At 34.3% G+C, this 22162-nt stretch overlaps 1 protein-coding gene across 3 annotated transcripts in view; it reads right to left on the reverse strand.

Annotated features, from left to right (window-relative positions):
- Positions 1–22162, reverse strand: part of LOC108783508 (trichohyalin) — a 62136-nt gene that overhangs the window by 26806 nt on the left and 13168 nt on the right. The window contains exon 1 of one of the 3 annotated variants that reach the window (XM_018552082.1): positions 14341–14485. The exons of 1 other annotated variant lie outside the window; for it this stretch is intronic. The gene's annotated coding sequence lies outside the window, so the exon portion shown is untranslated. Of the gene's footprint in view, positions 1–3498; positions 3533–14340; positions 14486–22162 lie in introns of those variants that run through there. One more of the 3 variants, XM_018552081.1, reaches the window with a different exon arrangement.

Genomic DNA, 22162 nt, shown 5'->3' on the forward strand with positions numbered 1-22162 from the left:
CTTCACTTGACCGATTTTAGTTCCGGCATTTAGGATCTGCTATATGCGAAGTAACGAAGAAGAAACAGAATGAAAGAGATTGTAATCACGTTCACGAGATCCGATCCAAGAAATAACTCGCAGCTCTCCGGGATCGCGAGGCAACGTCAACCGCACCAACCCCTCGAAGCTATACTAAAAAGCCAGGTCTTCGTCTTCTCGTTCCGCTGTTTGCTTCTCGCAGCAGCAGCGGTACAAATCGCCGTATCGCACTGTAAAACCATCGTGGCGCGGTGAATGTGAAATTCGCGAAGACGTTTACGCGGCGTCGACGGATTCCCGACAGTGGCCATCGGCGGCACTCCCGCGCGTCTTACCAAGGAAGAGAGCGAGGAAGCGCGGTTCCGTTCGTCGCCGCCGCATACCGGGAGACTTTCTCACGCGCGAAGGGCGTCGTATATAATATATCTGCCTTATATACCGAATATTCATCTCTCTCTTTCTCTATTTTGCGGTGGCAGCGGATCCTAATTGCGATCTCTTACGAGCAACGCCGCCCACGAGTAACCGCAGTCATTTAAATTTGTGTCATTACGTCCCGCGTGCGCGAGACGGTGCGAAGGAAGCCACCGGCGGCGGCGGCGGCGGTGTGGGACGGTAAAAACCCGGGTGCATTCTCGGCGCAATGCTCCATACCCGAGACACTCGTATAACAATGGCCGACGTACGTTCACAGGCACATAATCGCTCGATTAATGGTATGCGTATTACACCCTTCACTTTCAAAACGGGATTAGATTTGACGCAGAACTAAGTTGTTATTAATCCAAGTTACACCTGCAATTTTTGTTGCCACATACTTGAAATTGCTCTCGTATCGATCGTTACTATATCCCGAATTATTCTTGCATATAAATCAATACTGTGTTCCGCGATTCCAGCAATCGAATTTTCAACCTGTCGTGTATCTCGTGTCTATCGTAATTTTCCTTCGTTTACTTTCCATAATCTTGCTGCAAAATTTACATTTAATGTGCCGAGCAAGCAGCAACGTCCGCACGCAATCAATTGAACGTATTTTGTTTATCGATGCAATTTAGCGCGCAGGAAAGATATTCTGTCCCAAATATTGCGGGAACGTTTCATAATCAATGTCGTAAAAATAATGTGGCAGCACGGAAGAAAGCTGACGTTCTTGGAACAGCAATACCAACAAAGGTTTCCATAGGAAATGCTCCCGATGCGGTAATGTGAATGAAATTTGCACTTACAATAGAGTCGCACTTATACGAGAAGAATGATGTGCTACGCTTCCAGTGCATCAGCATAATTACCTTATAATTAAGTTTGCTACGTGTTACGTAAATATGTTACGTACAGCGTGAATTGATTGGTATGCTGCACGGTTAAAAATCGGCGCGTTTCTCGTTTATTGCGTTTTGCCTTCGGTTATTTTACATAGCAGTAATGAATGATGAAATTCACAAGTGGAAACATACGAATCACTTCATTTAACGCAAAACTACTAGAATTGACCTATAGAATGTAACGAAACGAGTCGGGATAATTTCAGTAATTTCGAAGATCGTTTTACGTTTTTCGAAATAATGAATAGGTCTTTCTAGTTCAGGGATGGCTGGAAAAATCCAGTGAAGTAGAAATTAAGAAAATGGTTAATATGCAATACTAAGATACATTTATAAACATCAAAGGATTTTTGCTTTATTAAAAAATAAATATTTATGTACTAATTTTACAAGTTTTTCAAATTTAAATTAAAAAATATGAGAAATACATTTTTAAAATAAAAACTTGGAAATATAAATAATAATAAATTTGATATAAATTTTTTTATTCAATAAGAAAAATTAAAAATGTTTACTAATAGATCTGATTCACATTTATCATTCAATATCTTGTGACAAAAACAAATTTATTTATATCCGTCGATGTCTATTAAAGATTTCATTTTAAATAAAATTTAAATTGAAAAACACTCTTAATTGAAGTTGAAGTAGAATAGTAATATTATAGGATACAGAATTAATTAATATCAATAAAATAATTTCTTGTTTATTTCATTGTTTTAGATCAGTTTATGTCAATTTTTTTCTGGAAGTACCGGTTTTTATCACAGGACTTTATAAAAAAAATATGGAATTTTGCTAATCCCAATTCTAGTTCTACAAGATTTTTGTTGTTTTTAATGTACTACGTATTTAAATTGCATAAATTAACAGCAGACGATAAACAGTACGAAAACAGAGGGCTATCAAATCTGCAATATGTTCTGATAATATTCTTTTTAAAATATCACACTTACGTGCGAACGACGTGTTTTGAATTTGCAGTTTTATGAATCAAATATACTGCTCTTTTCACACTTCAAAAAATTCAGGAATTTTTCTCGTCTCCAAACAATTCTCATCTCAATTACACAAAGAATATCAATATCTCTTTATGATATTCATGGACAGAGAAGAACACCTTCAAATTAATCAAAAGAATTTGCAGATGAAATTATGAAAAACACAAGATACGACAATCCTGTTAATTTGCGGTAACGACGTAAAGACAATCCATTGAATAAAGAATCTAAAGAGACATGAGATCTATAACATTATCGCTTTCAACGGCCTGTATTCACAATGGATCACACGATCAATACCGAGGCGAAGAACCGTATCGCTATAGAAGACCGCAAAAAAATCACAACCACTTTCTACGACATCCCGATTATAGCCATGGTGTATTTCGACGCGTTTGCCACAACGATCGTACCCGCTCGGCGATCATCGTCTCGCTAACCACGAGTCGAATCGAGACGACGATCGCAAGAGAAACTCATTGAATTAAACTCTAACATCACATTGTCGTCGTCAATGTCGTACTTAGTTGTCACCGTATCTACGCAAAATATTTGTGGATTGTTGCTCCCGTCGCGCCGATCGATCGTAAAGATTCGAGAACGACGTGAAATAAACAACGCTAAACACCCAAGACTGTTTTTTTTAAATCTTAATATCTCCGATCGCCGCCGTGCATAATTTTGAAGCTCATTAAAGACCTCCGCCTTCATTCTGACCGGTCACTTTTCTCTATGCCTTGGACATATACCGCGCGAAATTACACGCTCACGTATAGAACGACGTCGATCGTCTTCGATGATTATATGAAGCATTCGTAGCTAGCTGGATAAACGCAGTTGAAGATTGCGCGAAAAACGCAGGCGTCTTCTCGTCACGAAACTCCGCCGCCGGTCGGGGTACCTTCGATTGCGGCTTAGCTTCCTATCCTTGAACCTCCGAGGAAAGATAAAGCAGATACATACGCACCCGCGTTCATATACGTATCCACATACATATACATCGGAGAAAGAGAGAACCGGGTGTGGCTGGTGGTATCGGCGACTGGCCGCGATGGGACGGAAAGAGACGGTGAATGTCAAGTGTGTCACGCGAGTGAAACGTTTGCTTGCGATGCGGTTTATTGCGGCGCGCGATTGTGTGCCAATCCAACCTCTGCGAGTGGAGGCTTCGGAAGCGATTATGTGTACAGGGACTACTGCCGCTGCTGCTGCTGGCTTACTGTCTGCTGCAAAACCCGTCGCGACGCCCGTTGTTGCATGCAACGTGAGCGACGCGTTTTATTGGCGCTAATAATTGTGACCGTCCGTACTCCAAGCAAGGCTACTCGCGCGTCACTCGCGAGGGTCGTTAAGCGACAGATCGGTCAAACTTGCAATACTGGCCGCAATGGTAATCAAGCGAGCGCTTCTTCTATGGTGAGCTTCTTGAGGAAGGTCAGGAAAGGTAATCATACGGGAGTATTATCCCAAGAATAGACCTGGAGAACGCGCAGAATGTGTTCGAGTAAGTTTCAAAGTTATAAAACCGTCTACAGCCACATGAATAAAACCATTTTACACGTAATATCAGTTAACACAAAAGTAGGCACGCTATAATGTTCTGTATGAGATGATCGGTAAATACAGAGTGATAAAAAAGTCTGGCCACAAGTTTTGTGTGTTTATCAAATCATTACTCAGACAGCCGACGTTATTTGTCACCATTTTAACGCCAAATATCATTAAAGACATTATTTTGACAACATGATGGGTGATTTCCATCTGGTAACACAAATATCATTCTTGCTGTTCAGACGCAGGTGTGTCGTTTTATCTTTACTATTCTCTGAACAGTAAGAATAATATTTGTATTGACTCTTGTGTTATTAAATGGAAAGCACTCAGTGACACATAACATCAATCTGCTTCCTAGGTGGTACATTCAGAAAACACTCTGGAATGTTAGTTATATCTTAACACTACAAAAGAACTCTGTAAAGATTCTCATAGGATGATAAATTTAAGATAATTGGCTGCCAAGATGCGACCCGCATCGGATAGGAAGCAGTTATTTGTCATCATTTTAATAGAAAAATGACAAATAAATTAGCTTACTACCTAGGTAAAAACATATGTTAAAAAACTTAACTCTGTAGTGTAAGTTATACCTTATTGAGTGCTAAAAATACTCTGCACCAAAAGATTTTCATCAGGTGATGAACTTAAAACCACTCTATTGGTTGTCTGGAAGAATTTATTCCTGGAAAGATGCGACCCAGGTAACAAGCAATCATTTGTCATTTTGACGCCAAAGTGACAAGTAACGTCAGTTTACTACTTGGGTGGTAATAATGTATATTTAAAAAGAACTCTGAAATTAGTTACGCTTTATTAAGTAACAGAAAGACTCAAACAATTAAAAGATTCTCACTGGAAAACAAAAGACTACTCTATTGATTTCTTAAGAGAATTTATCCATGGAAAGAAATGCTGTGGAAAATAACTGAGAAATCGTTAATGTAAAATATCTTAAAGCTTATATCAAAATTGAAAGTGGTTATTTTGAATGCTGATGTTTTATTACATTTAATAAAATAGGTATTCTAGAATTTGTTTTTTTTTTGCAAATATAAATTATCAATGATAAACACAAAACTTTGTAGCCAAACGTTCTGTTAGAAAAAATAATTATGCTAAAGTATCTAAAAATTTTAGTAGATACAGATCTAAAAATAATTTTGTTGGATTATTAAAATAATTATGTAAAAAACTCAACAATGATAAGCAATGCTGAAAAACATTTTAACATTTTAGTAACCAATTTAAGCGTCCTACATACCTAATTATTTTAATAGTTCAAAAAAATTATTTTTAGATCTGTATACATATACACACACAAACATATATACAGATCTAAAAATAATTTTAGCTATACATATATATAGCTGAAATTTTGTAAATAATTTAACATATACACACAAAATCGAATTTTCAAGTGTATAAGATAAAAATCAAAAGAGAGCGCATCAAACAAGTATATGAAGTATGAAATATATATTTGACGCCATTACGCGCTAATCGTCGAAAAACGATTGTTGCAAGAAATCGATCGCGTTTGAATTCCACAAGAATCAGAAATAAATGCGTCAAGGAGAACAGGAAGGCAATTAGATCATGTCTATTCGTTTCAAATGACCGACTACGTAGTAAAACAAGTGTTTCTCTCTCTCTCTCTCTCTCTCTCTCTGCAAGAATATTAAACGGAAGTGCAATCGCAAAAAAAGAACAGACAAGGCACGACAGCGAGCATTAAAAGGGACTGTAGGTGCTAAACTCGTGACTAAACTTGCTTAATACTTTTCCGGTTGTCGCCTGCACCTGCAGGAAAGCCTATTCGCATTTCCTCGCACTCTTCGTTTTCGCACCTGACAGGAAAACGACAAAAACCCATTAGTATTCAGTTACTTTGCCACAAAAAAGTTCCTGGGATGGGATCGGACCATCCCAGGGACTTTTTTTGTGGACGCTCTTAAATAAGTAAACTATTCTAATCCAAAAATCCATGATCAAGAATATAAACGTCCACAGCAATCGGACTTGAGATGCATTCCTATGGTGACTATTATTTTCTTAGCAAAAATAAAGAATAAACCTGGAAATTTTAGAATTTTATTCTTTAATATTTCTCAACTATATATAGTTTATGAATTTACGACTATCAAAAGTCTGTGATTCTCTCTCATTCTTGAAAAAAATTCATTTTTGAAATTTTCTTGTGCAGTATATCTGAAATAACTTCCAGGTAAAGCATAAGTCATCGTGACGTTAAAATATCCGTAAATTTAATTACTAAAAGTTCACTTTTTAATCAAACATGACTCATTTTAATGTCATTTTGACGTTATCGTGACTGTTTTGTCATTGTGATATTGTTTTGCTTGAGCTAATATTGTCCTTGCAGAAAACTAAATTTATCGGTGGTTTCCGTGAACATTCATTCACTCATTACTGCGACATTAAATAATGGAATGTCAATTGGAACGGAAAATTGAGTTTTGATAAAATAAGTAAAAGAGTCGTTCGAAGTAAAAAAACTGTCCTTTACGATAAAGGACGTATGGTTACCGTATATATTCTGCAACATGGAAAATGTGATATCCGGCATGAGATTTACGGTATTCGCCTTTTACGAAGAGAAATATTCCGCCTCTAAGAACGAAACCGCGAAGACGCGAGGTTCCTAACTCTACGGATCGTTTCGAAATAATAGTCTATAACTGGGTAATCATATATTCCATAAAATAAGCACGCGCGGGCAGAAGACTCGTTATGTTCAGCATTGGCACACAGGTCGGAATAAACCGAAGGGCACAACGTCATGCAAGCCGCTCGCACATCGCGCGATCGGAAAAATCCATAATTCGACGTTCTGTTGCGCCGCGCCGCTCGGATTACGTACTTCCTTGCATGCCATTTCCAGCTACCTGAGTTTCGTCTTCCGAGGGGCATTTCCAACACTGTATTGATACATTCGTATCTCTTACTGAAATTGACTCTGACGCGATAAATATATACATTCTGGCTGTATTATTTTTTTGTCATTACTTTTTTTTTTGCGCAAAGTCGCCGTGAATATCTTTCTACTGACGTGCGAATTGTCAGCGTATTTCGCATGGATTTCGCGAAGAGTTAATAAAACGAGTTGAGTTATATATGCGTTTCGTTATCTTCACCACTAAATTCATTACTACAGTTGGCTACGACAAAGGGGTATAAATTAATCGTTAACGAGCTAATTCAAGCTTTTACGACAATCCTAAATATCGGTTTTATTCCAGAAATATCCGAGATAAATCAAGAGATTGTGACGATTCAATGACTCATAATTTTATTTCTTTTGTCAACAAATATTGTAGATGATTAATCCCTGTTTTTTTAAAAAAAAGGAATTTTAATTTGAAATCCGATCATAAAAGCAATTCATTTACTTTTTAATACAGTTTACGAATCAGCTTGCGTACGCATGTAACAAAATAAAAAGAAAAAAGTTTTGAATGAAATCTGACAATATGCGAAGACTTTATTATATTTAGATATATTTGCATTTTATGATCAAAACCTTTCTAATGCATAATATATTTTAATATTTTTGCATATAATTGCATGATTGTAAAAAGCTTTTCTATGAATAATGTATTTATATATTTTTACACACATAACCGTATAACATAAAAGCTTTTTTAATAAACTTGAAAATGTAGAAACATTTTAATATTATATATATTTGCATTCCATTGTACAATAAAAATCTTTTCATGATAATTTGACATACATGTAAACACTTTTATGTTATATATATACATTTTTTAAATTTAATTTCTTATACATATTTATAATTTCAAGATTGGTCGAAATCACACACGCACACACAGCATTCCTATTGTTCAACAAACCTAAATAAAAGAAAAATACGATGCCTACTTGCATACATTGTTTCATGCATCCATTGAATCAGGCTTCTCAATAACGAGCTGAACGAGCGAATTAAAATTCCCAAGTCATTTGCATAAAGAGGGAATACACAGCTGCGTAAGAACCAACGGTAAAGCTGTATTTCGACCGATCGTGTTAAACGGGCGCGGCAACGAAACTGTTACGAGTTGACACGACAGTCTAACGAGACTTTCACGTCAATATTCTGGCGGAGGCTGAGCCTTGCGGCCTTTTCCTTCGACACCGGAATTTTTGCATCCTTCGGATTTCGTATCGCCGTCGCGGAGAGAAGAGAAGCGGCGCGAGAACGTTACACGCGCGTGCGTGCGATCGAGCGCGAGCGTTGCGCAAAGTCGCGCAACGGCGCGGTGTCGGTCTACCGTAAACTTGACTTTACGAGCGGCGCGACGTGCCCGGCGAGAGCCCGGGGAGAGCTGGTTGCTTGCTTTTTCGCGGTTACCTCTGCATTTTGTTTCGTCTCGCCGGCGTAACGGTCCGCCGTCGTCGTTGCGCGATACCGCTCAGGCACGATCTCTCGCAAGCGGTCGCAGCCGCTGGCGAGATTAAAAAGTTTGTAAAACGCCGGAGACTCTTCGTCTTTTTAAATGGAAATCGCTGATTCGAGAAACGAAGATAGAAGTAAAATAATGCATAATAATATGTATGCACCCCTCCCACTTCACCCATTAGAGATTATTAAGATAACCAACTCTCCTCAAGAAGTGTTAATTGAAATGTTGAAAATTATATTTTACACTTTTATTTTTGTACTTAAGTAAACAGAGGACAATTCTTGATCATATTAATTTTGAAATTAGGGACAAAGTTTGGGACGTGTTGTAAAGTGAGACAAAGAATTAAAATTTGTCCTTCCTAATTTGGGATAGTAGTCATGTTACATTACATGACTAATTAAGAGAAATATTGCAACATTTTGTAACAGTTTCAATTTCTAGACATTAGCTTGTTGTATATGCAACAAAAGATTGTTACATTCATTATATCTAGGAATTAATTGAGAATTTAATTAGAAATGTTATACTAATTTTAAGCAAAACTCGACGTTAATTTTTGTAGAAAAAAGTGTATTATGAGAGCAAATGTACTGTATCTTTTCACTTTTAAATGTAACGTACACTGGAAAAAGTCTAGTTGAATTAATTAGAATTAAAATTTTCTGGTTGAATATATTATAATTCTAGCTGATAATCAGAATTCTGATTGATAATTGATATCATCAGAACTTTTTGGTTCGTCTATTTCCAACTAGAATTTTTTTCCGGTACATGTTCTATCTTCTTTCTAAAATCTTTGAAATGGAATCTAACTCTCTAAAGAGTGAAATCTCTCTTAAAAATTAACAACTGAGCCACACTTTTTCAACTGGCTCAATTGTCAGTCTTTAGAAATAAATTCCATTCTAAAGATTTTATTAGAGAGAGTTAATTTAATTCGATTAAACGTATATCGTTATGCTCTGAAAATTATTTTAATATTAATCCTAATAAAATGTTACTTATGAATATTATTTCTCATTCCTATACAATAAATTTCGAAAGTCAAATCGCACGTGGCTATTAGCTTTCTCGCTTCGGAATTTCATGACATAGGCGCATCTCGACTACGCGTTGTTTGTATGCGGAAGTGCGCGAAGTGCAACGCGTATTCTAAAATTCCGCGGGTTTCTCGCTGGCGCGGTTTCACTTGTTTCTGCGGAAACGCGTTGCGATTCTCTATTCTTCCTTGTTTTTTTTTCTCGAGAACACAACGAATTCCATGTAAATTTTACGCAGTGTCGTCCACTTAACGCCACGCGCCAATTGTTCGCTTTCGCGATTAATTACTACGTTCACGCGCAAACTGTGACGTAATCCATCTGGATGGAACTTCCGGAATGCGGCAGATTATTCCGCGAGCGTACTTCCGTATGCGTTCCGCGTAACGGAGCGTTACGAGACGTCCATCCACGATTCGTCGACGTAATCGAGTTCTGGTTATGAGAACAAATTTAGGCGCAATTGCGCCAAGGGGGCATTAAAATGATCGCTCTCTAAGAAATTTCGAAACCTTTGCGAGCGTCTGTAAATGTATTTCAGGATATATTACTTCCTTCGGAACGATAATTTCTCGAAACAATTTAAAGTTTCCCCGTTTATTGCCGGTTTTATCACTATTTTGCTATTCGTGGTCTCGCAATTACTAATGGTTACAACGGAGCTAATGCTAATAGTGCAATTAAGCAACACGAAACGTGTTCCTATAAATTCAAAATATTTAACATGAGGTGAAGCTAATGACTTCTTTCAAAATTTTTTCTCATTAAGTCGGAGACCCTAAGAAGCTATTGGTAAAATTCATAGTTATTGATCGTAAGAAGCGTATAAATGAAACCTTAAGTTTATTACTTTACGTATGGAAGAAGATGTAGTAAAGAGGAAGTTGGCCTATGTAAATCAACCTTGACATTCGGCTTTAAATTGCCTTATATCTATTTTACTACGACAGGTAGCCATAGATGTAAAGTAGATATAAAAAATTGCGTCGTTTATGATCACGAGCTATAACGGCACTTAACGACTCGATCCAACTGGATCCAACGACTAATCGGTAGACTGACAATGAAAATTAAGTACGACGGCGATTGGCACCTAATTAGATAAATTCATGTAGCCGCTCATACGTGCCTGTAGCATTACAGTGATCGAGACACACCGCGCGTCATTAAGCTGCCACTGATTCGCCAGCAAGACTCGGCCGCACTTCCTTGTGGTTTTGCCGATTATCTCTCCCGGTGGTAATTTCAAAAAGTGTCTGACTCGCGCGACTTGTCCAAAGTGGCAGTTGTTAATCGTCTCTCTCACAGTCCTTAATTTTCTCGTTAACGTATATTGCACTGGCTGCATCGCGTCATTCTTTTCCTCGCGTAGAGGGATTTACAACTCCCACGCGAAACAAGTCGCAGATTAAGATTATGACATTTTTTTTCTGTTACGTATATTTATTGACTCTAATTTTACGCCAATGGCACATCGAAAACCGATCATAGTCGTTGATAACGTCATCAGCAATATTTGATGACTACATTTTGAAATTGCAAACATATGGCGAACATATTATAGCTACATGGAAGATATGAAAAGAGCATTAACGACGCTTATGAAGAAGTGCTAATTAAACAGTATTTTACGATGTGAGGGTCATTTTTTAAAAGATAGGTTATTAAGTGCCGTTCGGAATATTCAATATGCAACATATAGCTCTAACTGTCACTTTATTACAGATAATCTATTACTGCAATCGCTATTTGCATTTACGGAATTTTTTTCATAAAAGAACAAAGCAAATATTTATTTAGGACTTGTGCAAGAGTGCAAGCACTGCAAATACAATTGTGTAAAATCAAAGCGATAGAAATTCTCTATCTTTCATCTGGTAGCATCGCTAGTTCTAGAGGTAAATGAAATTTGATGACAAGGTTACGGTACTCAACCGAAAAACCGGTTCTCTAATCTTTCTCGCTAATGTAGTTAGAGACTTGCTAATTATAAGCAATTGACTAATTCATCAAGGTAGCGAGAAAAGAAAAGACTCGGATAACGAATCAAATTATAATGAAAAAAATTTTCTAGTTGAAAATGACTGAACCAGTAGATTCTTATCATATCAATTAGAATTCCGGTTATCATAATTGGACGTTTGATTATCTCGATACTAGAATTAAGTATAAAATTTTGATTTGTCTATTTTCCATATTAGAATTCTAGTTAATGCCACCAGATTTTTTTCCAATGTACCGTTCTAATAATCGTTTCCTTTCAATAAATCCATTTTTTATAGTTCAGTAAAATATCCGGCAAGACATATATTATATTTATATAATTTTAAAAAAAATTTAACTGAATATATATATTTTGACGTATATTTTCATATTAACAACTAAAGAATATGCAATTTTATTCTATTGTAGAAATAGAAGCTTCGAGGAAACAATTTAATTATCATCTACTTCATTTAATTATCTTAATTGATCAAAAGTTCATCGGTGGAAAATAAACACTCTTAGCAATATATATTTTTATGGATAATATAATAAAGTAAAATAAACTTATTTGTTTTGGGCATCTCTGTGATTATTTTTCTTCGACGTTTATTTTCTCTTAAACACTTCGAAGAAAAGAATCTGTAACCTAACATTAGAAAGATGCCGGCGAAGAGTTAAATTCCGCGAAATTCATCTGGACATCATCTTCAACAGGAAAGGGACAATAAAGCTACGATTAATCATCGGCCCTGCGGTGCACGCAGATTTTAACACGACTACGTAACAATCCTCTCGAACGATGTTCGTGTCATATGACGCACATCGTATCAATTGCCATAAATATATCTGTCGCCATATCATAGAACGTGAATATTATCGATCGATAGCATCCTTATTATGAGTCACCTCGTAAAAATTGTTGTATTGGATGTAATGACTATTGCGTAATGAAGGAGATAGGAGATACGAGGCTGCGAGATGGAATTGATAATTTCAGGGCCGATATCATATGTGAACAAACCGCGCAATTGCTTGGCAAATTGAAAGAGGGTCGACCTTATTTTTAGTCTGTACTAGGTGTCTCGTCATCATGCGCCACGATAAATACTAAGAGCTTAAAAAAACGCTATTTGTTTCAAAATTGAGAGGCGCCTTGTGAGCGCTGTATAGTAACAAAAACATTTAAAAATAATATATTTTTTTTTGAAGTCTTTACTATTTCAAATGAGTCGTATTATAACGGAATTTTTAATTTAATTAGCATAAGAATGTCTGAATTTCAAAATTAACGCGTGAAAAATTTGTTACGGAAAACACATACCATTAAGTCATAACCCAGAAACTGTCTAATTAAAACCGCTGGCACATTTTTACGAATAATTTTCCGGTCAACAAACTTCTCTCTTTAGACTCATCCCGATATGTTTTGCATGTCCATGAATAAATAGACAACATCCAGAAGTTTTTACTTCTAACACAGCTCGATTCGTACAAAAGAAAAGAATTATTTATTTGTTTGAAATTGTAAATTCTAAAACATACCAAGGTATTTCTGTGTCAGCAGATATAAGCCAGGGCCAATGAATGTTAAAATATTATACATAGTATATATATATATATATACATTTATACATATAAATATATGTGCATATATAAGTATATATATAGAATATCATAACTTCCACCGATAAATTTTTATTCGTGAATTCTTCAAGCAAAATTTTGGCTGAGTCGATTTTCAAACTGAGTGCCACAACGATTTTAATTTCTTTAAGTTTACTTCTTAAATGCAGATGGATCAAATTACTGCGAGAACGCGAAATCACGCGATCAAAACCGTCTAATTTTAATTACATAATAATTTAACTTATTCGCTGCAATTATATTTTAATTGTCTAACGTGCATCACGGTAACGAGTGTGCATTAAATTAATCTCGTAAATCATTGTTGCGATCTTATAATCCAACGTTTCCGACTCTCTTAATTTAATCACTTATCACTATCGCTATCATCCAGCTGTGTAAATATTTTCAGTATTGAATATTATTTCGCGTATCTCAATACAAGACGCTCTAATTTAATTTTCAATCTTCTTTGTCTTCTATGCAGAGCTGCAATCTAGAAAGGGACGTGAGGAATAGAGCTAATCAAAGTTAGGTAACTTAAATTGTCGGTGCAGCGCAGCTGCAATCCCGGCGTGCACAAGTTTGCCTGCCGAGTCACAGATCAATATGCCAAGATTTTATCTAAAAATGTAAAACGGACATAACGTTCATTCTGACCACGAAACGTTACCGTAATCGCATGAAACGTGATATTTAACAAAATCATGGCACGAAGGAGTGCTCTACCCACAGTTAGGAAATAATAAAAAGATATAAAAATTATTTATTTATCAATATTCAATCAATCCCTTCATTCAGTATTTTATTCATACTTTTAGTGTGTTCGATGATTTGCTATTTAATTTTAGTTGTAGGGAAGTTTATTATAGGACACGCACCAGCATCGACTTTCCCCTACAACATTAATATTTAATACACTGAAACAGTGTAAAAAAAAAAGATAATAACTACCAAATGTTGAGTGAAAATAATTGCAATCAACTGTTCGGTTAATATAACAAAAAATAATTTCTCTTTTTAAAATGTGTATTAATTATTATTATCAAACATTTAGTTGTATTATTTCGTAATACTTACTAAATATTTAGAAAAGTAGAATTACCTATTGTTAGATTAATCAAACATTTAATTGAAGTTATTTCACTCAACATTTGGTAAGTATTACCCGATTCTTTACAGTGTGCGGTTTTAAAGAAGCGACGAAAATTATAAACAGATGTGTGATGTAGGAATTCACTCAACTCGGAGTAAATAATTTCACCGTCAAGCGTTACAATTTATGCACGGAAGATGCAATAACGCGCAGCTAAAAGAATTGTTTCTCGTCGACGGGCGAGTCTTGATTTATGCCTACCTGTTATTATTTGTACGTCAAAGATGCGTTTCTCAGTATAATCGAATAGGATACGCGTGCCCGAGGATTAGCGATGTCCACGCAGATCGGAGAATGCAGGACGGTTTGGTGCGAATGGCGTGTTGTTTTTCTTTTATATTAAAAGAACGCGTCGCGAGTACCTTCCTTCGTATGTGATATCGATCCCTCGAGAGATATCTATATCTATGTTCCACGCACCACGGCAGCTGAGCACCAACTGACGCGATTGCGATTGCTCGCCGGGCGAAACGACGCGATGCGACGCGACGTCGAGCTATAGATGGCGTCTACCCGCTCGGTGAGCGGTTGGTCAACAGTTCGGCATTCGCAGGTAGGTAGGCAGGTAGGTATGTAGACGCAGGTAGATATGTATGTAATGAATGTACGTGTGCATATACAATGGCGCGCGTTAATGGTGTGCACCTGTGCAGATGCACTCGCAATTAAGGTAGATGCAATTATTCAGGGCCGGGCTAATAGTAATAAATCATTATCAGACCTCGGATTAAGATGGTATTAGGCTAGCTGGACCGTTTTGTACGAAACTCGATATAACAATAGATAATAATGACGAATTATATACTAACATATATTATTAATTTTATATTATATGTATATAATAATAAATAATATATAATATAAAATTAAGAATACATTAATTATATTCGTTATTACATATATAAATAATAATGAACGAATAGCATAACAATTGTTTAACTCGATTATTGTCGGATTTAATTTAAGTTTAATGAAGCTTAATCGTTTCTTATCATTCTTGAGATACGTAAATATTATAGTGACTAAACTTTGAATTGTAAAATTCTATTCAAAAAGCTTTGATAAGACCATTTAAGACATTTAATCCAGTGCTACTACTGAGATGAAAGTATATACAACACACTTAGTAAAGTAATGTTTATTGAACTCTAACTAATCTATTGTAAAAACTTCCAATATAACATGATACTTTTAGAATGTTTTAAATTCAGTTTTTTTTTTTACTCACAAGTTATATATATATATCAATAAAAATGATACGATTTAAAATTATTTAACTTTAAAATGTTTTTTTTTAATATATTATAATAACAGACAGAATAGTTGTGTAAGTAACAATATGTTTATAATATTTAAGGTTTGTCATAGTTTTATTAACTGAAATACAAAATGTGAAATGTGATAAGCAGCTCGTAAATGCATTCATGTGTTAATATATCATACGTTCTTAACGAACAAAATGTGCCGCTGTGAGTAATTAAAAATAAACGGAATGAGCACGGCGCTACAAAGTACCGGAAGGGGCGGCATCAGTTTATTTGCAACGGTGTCATTAACGCACTGTACACCTACGCAATTTCCACGCATGCAGGAGATAGTATACCTACGCGCCGATACAAAACGGCTGCGGAAGTGTATACCTGTGACATCTCCAAGTGAATGAATGAGATGCAATCGCGCGGCCTTACGCTATGTTTTGTATGTTCTTTGTATCTTACAATATCCTTGTTTTTCCTCAGCTATTGTTCGCTCATCAGTTAGCAAAATGAAACATGCATTCTGTGCTGTACGTAACGATGACGCCGTTTGTAATTTTGTCGATAAGAAATCAAGCTGATTATTGATATTAAATACGATATTTCATTATAGAGTTCTCACATTTTCTTAATTCAAGAACGTATCAAACTCATATCGTATTAAATAAAAAATATTTATTTGTCAAAGAATGTGTTAGCTATATTCACAATAAATATTATATATATGTAGCTTATGTAAAATCCTTGAAAAAAATTTGACTTCGTGAAGGCCATTGATCTTGCACCACCAACGGAAGTGTAATTTCTCTTCACGCTATAGTAAATGATTTAGCAATCAACCTTAATTCTCCAAAAGAAAGTGGCCGATGAGTAATACTTTGATAGAATTTTATACGTTAAATTCAAAGCACGACAAATAACTTTCGTCGCCGGTCGTGATTGGTGAAAGTAAAGTGCATTACCCGCATCGCGCTTAAGTTTACTTCGCCGTAATGATCCATGTTACTAATATGTCCTGTTGTTAGCGAGAATTCTCGGAATATCAAACCGCGTCTTTTTCACGAAAGCAGGAAAAAGAATCCTGTCTTAATTATATGTAATATTCTCCGCTATATAATTTTTGTATAAATTGTTTTAATTGTGTATTATTATTATTATATAAAATAAATTCTGCAAGATCATATAATGCATTAATATAGCAAACTCTGAAGATTAAGTAAAATTGGAAATCTTGATATAAAAATGTCATAATCGTAATAAAAAATAAGATTAAAAAATAATAGATAATAAAAATAAAAAAAATAATAATAGATAAAAAAATAAAACACATAATAGATAAATAATAATAGATTATAAAAAATTGAAATTGCCAATGAAAAATATTAACACAAATTTAAATCAATAAAATAATCAATAAATATAAATGGATAGACTATGGGTGCGTTCCACTTAACGTTCGCAACGATCGCGTGTATCATCTCATCCTTATTTAATATTCGATTACAAGAAGGACAAAATGATCCTCGCGAGCGTTGCGAACGTTAAGTGGAACGTACACTATAAAAGATTAGAACAAAATTGACGAGTTATAAAAATAAAATTTCAATATAAGTATTATTTTATATTTAATACATAAATTGAAACATGTTACGTAACTTGAAATATTTCCTGTCTTTTTATTTATATTTAAAATTTACGTATTAAAAAGTGTTCGAAGAATTTTACTATTTTATTGTCTTATACGTCAATTTGTATAATATTTAATCCTGAAAAGAAAGAAAAAATAGAAAATAATTAAATATTAACAATTTTTCACACTGCTTTATAAATACCAGTTTTTTTTATTTCACATATATAATACGATACATGTAAATTGTGTCCATTTCTCACTGTCCACATGAAAGGTTCGAAAACCTTGAAGAAACTTAAATATACAAGCTTCATGTTTTAACACTATAAAGAAATTTAAGCTTTCATGTTTTAACAATGTATAAATATTTTAATTACTATACTATTATTATTTCTTTATTCATTTTTTATCATTTTAAAGGTAACGCAAATTCAGATTTAATCAATTATGATACTGAAATTGACAAACTAATGCTATTAATATATCTTCAAGATATTCTCAATCGAGTCTCTATATATATAATATATAATACATCATTATATGCCTAATAAATTGTACACATTATTCAGGATTAAATATTAGACTAATCTTCTAGCTTGTCCATGTTAAGGCAATGGATCTATCTGTGATCTATCAATTACATTTATCTGCATTATTCTTTTATTTTCTCTTTTAATTAACTTAACACACACTACATATACATGTATATGATATAATTCTATGCGCAATAGACTCTAATAGAAATCCATTACCTCCAATTAAAATACAGTTTGTCACTCACCGGTACGATGCGCAGCAGCAGAGTTGTAGTCACAACGATGATCTGCAATATTCAAATATATTAAAATTAAAACACTGTTTAAAATAATCAATCTTACAAAAGATAATTCGCGCATATCAAATTCTCTAATCGTCTCTCAACCAGTCAATTATTAAAATAATTGCAACATTAATGAATTAAATTTAATGTGCTATCTATAATATATAATGTACCTATTTAAATTAATTTAAAATAAGGGTAACACAGTATTACCTACTTTTATCATATAAAATTTTATGCTATAAATTCTAGTTTTAAATTGAAAAAGGAAAGCTTTCATATTTCAAAAATTTCATAATCAAATCTTTTTTTCTCTGCCTCTTATTTAGTCATTCAAGTAAATGAAAATAAATAATTAAATTCCGGAATAATGAATAGTAAATTACTTACTCCGCGGTTGCTCCGCCGTCGCCTGATGCCTCCGAGGCCTCCTCTTCCTCTCAGTTTCCTTCGTAGCACTCACTCAACACCACACTCGCGAAAATGCGGTTAATTACGAACACACGACACTTTGAACAACACTCCCGACGTTAATTATACGGTGACATGTTTACGAAATATACGAATCGTTATTACTGAACGATCAATACGTCATATACAGTCTGCCATTATTTGGATTATTCGATACGTTTGTTGCATTGCATTACAACTAGATTGCCCATTATTGTCGCAATAAAATAATAATTTATTATTCTCATTACCTGTTCCCGGATTTTTCGAACGTGTGTGATCAATACCCGTTACCACCAGTGTAGATCAATTTTAATCTCAGATCAACTTACTTTTTATCTTTTTTCTAATTTTTAAAATAATTAGAAAGAGAAAAAAGTAAGTTGAATCGAGATTAAAGTTAATCTACAATGGTAGAAATGGATGTAAATCGTATTAGATATTTGTTCTGATAAATCACTTTGACGTACTTACGTGGCTATCAAATTTTATTAAACGCGCGGATTAATAATAAACTAATCGCATGGAATAATCACGTTTTTGAAAGATAACGCGTAGATACACATGCAATAGCTCACTAGAGTTTCATCATGTAAAATGAAAACGCGACTACAAGTAAACAAATGTCGAAGTAATGCAAAAAGTTATAAGATAGGGTCTACAATAGAAATTGTAGCAGTCGTAGAGTTTTCAGTCGTAGAAAATTGACCAATCACAGTCGAATATGAGAAGAATAATCGACTACGTTTGGTCAATTTTCTACGATTCAAGACCATTACACTTCTATTGTAGATCCCGTCTACCATAAGCGAAAAAAAAAAAAAGAAAATATTCATGCACTGCCAAACAAATTTGAGTAAAAAAATGTCGCAATACACCAGATAATTTATTTAAAATTTAAACGAATAAATTTGTTTCCAACGTTTTGAGTGCTTACTTTTCAAGAAGAGACAAAATGTGAAGCCACGATCAGCCTATATTAGCCTAGAGATTGAGATGGGATTAAAATTTAATTAATCAGAAAAAAGAAAACCAATGCCAAGTCTAGTAAATTTTGCTTCGATTGATTGAATTCCAATCAAATCTCAATTTCAAATCTGATCACGGCTTTATACAATGATAATTTCATCTTCAATTTTGACAAACAATAAAGATGCAATAATTCACTGTGTTACATTGCGTTATCTGTGTCTTTTGCTCGAAAGTACTCAAATTTACGCCGAATACAAACTTATTCTGTTTAATTTAGAGTAAATTATTATACAGTGCATCGCGGCTTTTTTTACTCGAGTAATTCGATTCGTGTTACTTCAAGCTACTAATCCAAAAAAGCACAATAAAAGACGAGTTCCATCTAGATCGACGAAAAATTTATAAGTAATGTATAAGTACCATCTCGACGAGATGAATAGGATGTTGAGGTACACCTTCGAATCGTAGGTCGTAGAAATACCTCGATCGCTAATTACCCGTGGGAACTCACGCGTCTTTCGTTTGCCCGTCGCCGGTTGCATTTCGTATACGTAATGCGAGAACACGCGGCCCGCACCATTAATACTTGCTTGTTCGAGCGGCACCATGCGAATGATTATGCGACCTTGCCTACGCAAGTACGCGGCTACGTTGCCACAAAGGAAAACAAACAAGCGCCGACCGTTGTTACCTTATATGAAATATTTAACGTACATATTTTGAAGCAAATAGGGAATAAAAATAGGGAATATATTTTGCTCCTAGTATTTTAAATTAATTTAAATGACGGACTATGTATTACTGTACGTTAAATCTAATTAATTATTAAGGCTCTTCGTTAAATTTTTATCCGAGAAAATTAAAACTTTAAGTGCAGTTTTGATAAATCTAGGAAGTGAAATTATAAATCTCTCTCTCTCTCTCTCTCTCTCTCTCTCTCTCTCTCTCTCTCTAATTATTTTAATTTTTACATAAAAAAAGAATATAATAATTCATTTGCATATATAACAATTAAAGTTGCTATCAGCATTCAATTGACTATTACAATTATATGTAATAATATATTTGCACATAAAGATAATATATTTGCACCAATAAGATATAAAATAATCACTCAAGACTGAACAAGTAAAAATCGATCTCTCACTGTTACAAAATAAATAACAAATTATAAATCAATTGCATGATCTAAAATCTAAATACATAAAGTCTATGCAAGATCGACCAAATGGTGATTGCTTATGACTCTCAAAGTATTCTTCGACATTTCCATTTTCGTCTCTAATTAATCTCTTAATTTCAGAATAATTGAATGTATGTGTCATAGGTATACGACGAGCATAGGATAACCTATATACCTAATTTCGTATCTTCGATCGCTATTTTAATGAAATAATTACAGGTAGAAAAGAGGTATTATATGTTATTTTATCTTGATATTCTGTAATTATTTGTTTCTAATTATTACAAATTCCTTATTTCCTTACATTTCGATGAATACAATACCTCTTTTAAATATTATCTTACTCTCTATCGCAGATCTACTTATTTGATAATATCAAAGTATTGTAAGAGAGCGGGGCCATTTCTTTTACGTGATAACTAAATAGCGATCGATGTTAATGCTTCGTAAGCATGCAGGATGCGTTCGCAAGTGTGTGCGTCAATGCAGGTGTTGTGTTGCAAAATCATAGTATCGCGAAATACGTCGATCCGCGTGCGGAATATCACGCGAGGATATACAGGAAGGATAACAGACTGAATGTTAAGTTAGAAACGGCGAGTTTCCCTCCGTTTACAAAATCGTTTTTCACAAGAGAAAGCCATTGGCTATACTTTAACTCGACACATGCGCCTAGATGGACAATGGAAAATAAATATTTTTAAAAAAGTCGAAAACTCTTTTTTTATCGCAAAGTTAATCCATGATTGTATAATGAGGTAAGATATGATTACAGATATGAAAAGTATATCGTTATAAATATATTGAAAAGAGATATTCAGTAATATGATTGCTAAATATCACGTAAAAGATTATCAAATAAGATTGAATTTGTTATTTCAGTACTTTACATCGTAAATTTAGTGCAAATATATTATAGATATTTTTACATTTTTGTTACAGAAATAATGAAAAATTATCTACTCTCTGAAATGTATAATGAATAAATGTATTTTTTAAACAAAATCTTTGTATAATTGCTTTTTATCCAATTTATGATTTTAATGCAGTTAATGTAATTTTAAATATAAAAGCAAGAATTTTCCTCTGTAAATGATGCTTGTTACAATTGCTTCCGGTAGTGCTAGGAATGCATTAAAATGCTACTAGATTCGTATACAATTAGTGCTGGATATCTGATTCTTATCATTGCGCAAACATAGAACAATCGCTAGTATTCTCACATGCGATGTGAACGTTGCATCTTCAAACGATTTTTGCAAAGCGTATGTGTGTATAGATCACTTCTTTGCAGAATATAAACAGCCAGTCGTACGTCATTTCAAGCATTGGAATTAGCGAAATATCTTTTACATAACTTCGATTGTGTTCAGTTGTTGTCGACATCGCATATAAAGCAAGAGTTTATTTAAAGCTAATAACACTGTCACGGTAAAATATTTCCGATATTTTTGTGTTTTTTTGCCAAATATTTGAGGTTGAAAAAAATAACATAATTATTAATAATCATGCAGAAAATTTAATTGTAAATTTAGAGTAAAAAAGAGTCACGAATGTTGCACGTACGGAACATAATGAAGAAAGGCAACGTCATAATAGAGATTATTCGCGGTCGGACAAGTAACCTTTTTTAATCGAGTTGACCCTAGTTGACGATTAAACAAATTGAAGAGGTCGCATGGATGTCAGAACGAGATCTTTCGTAGTTTATG

The sequence above is a fragment of the Cyphomyrmex costatus genome, unplaced genomic scaffold (assembly GCF_001594065.2).
Source record: "Cyphomyrmex costatus isolate MS0001 unplaced genomic scaffold, Ccosl1.0 scaffold154, whole genome shotgun sequence".
NCBI classification, from domain to species: domain Eukaryota; kingdom Metazoa; phylum Arthropoda; class Insecta; order Hymenoptera; family Formicidae; genus Cyphomyrmex; species Cyphomyrmex costatus.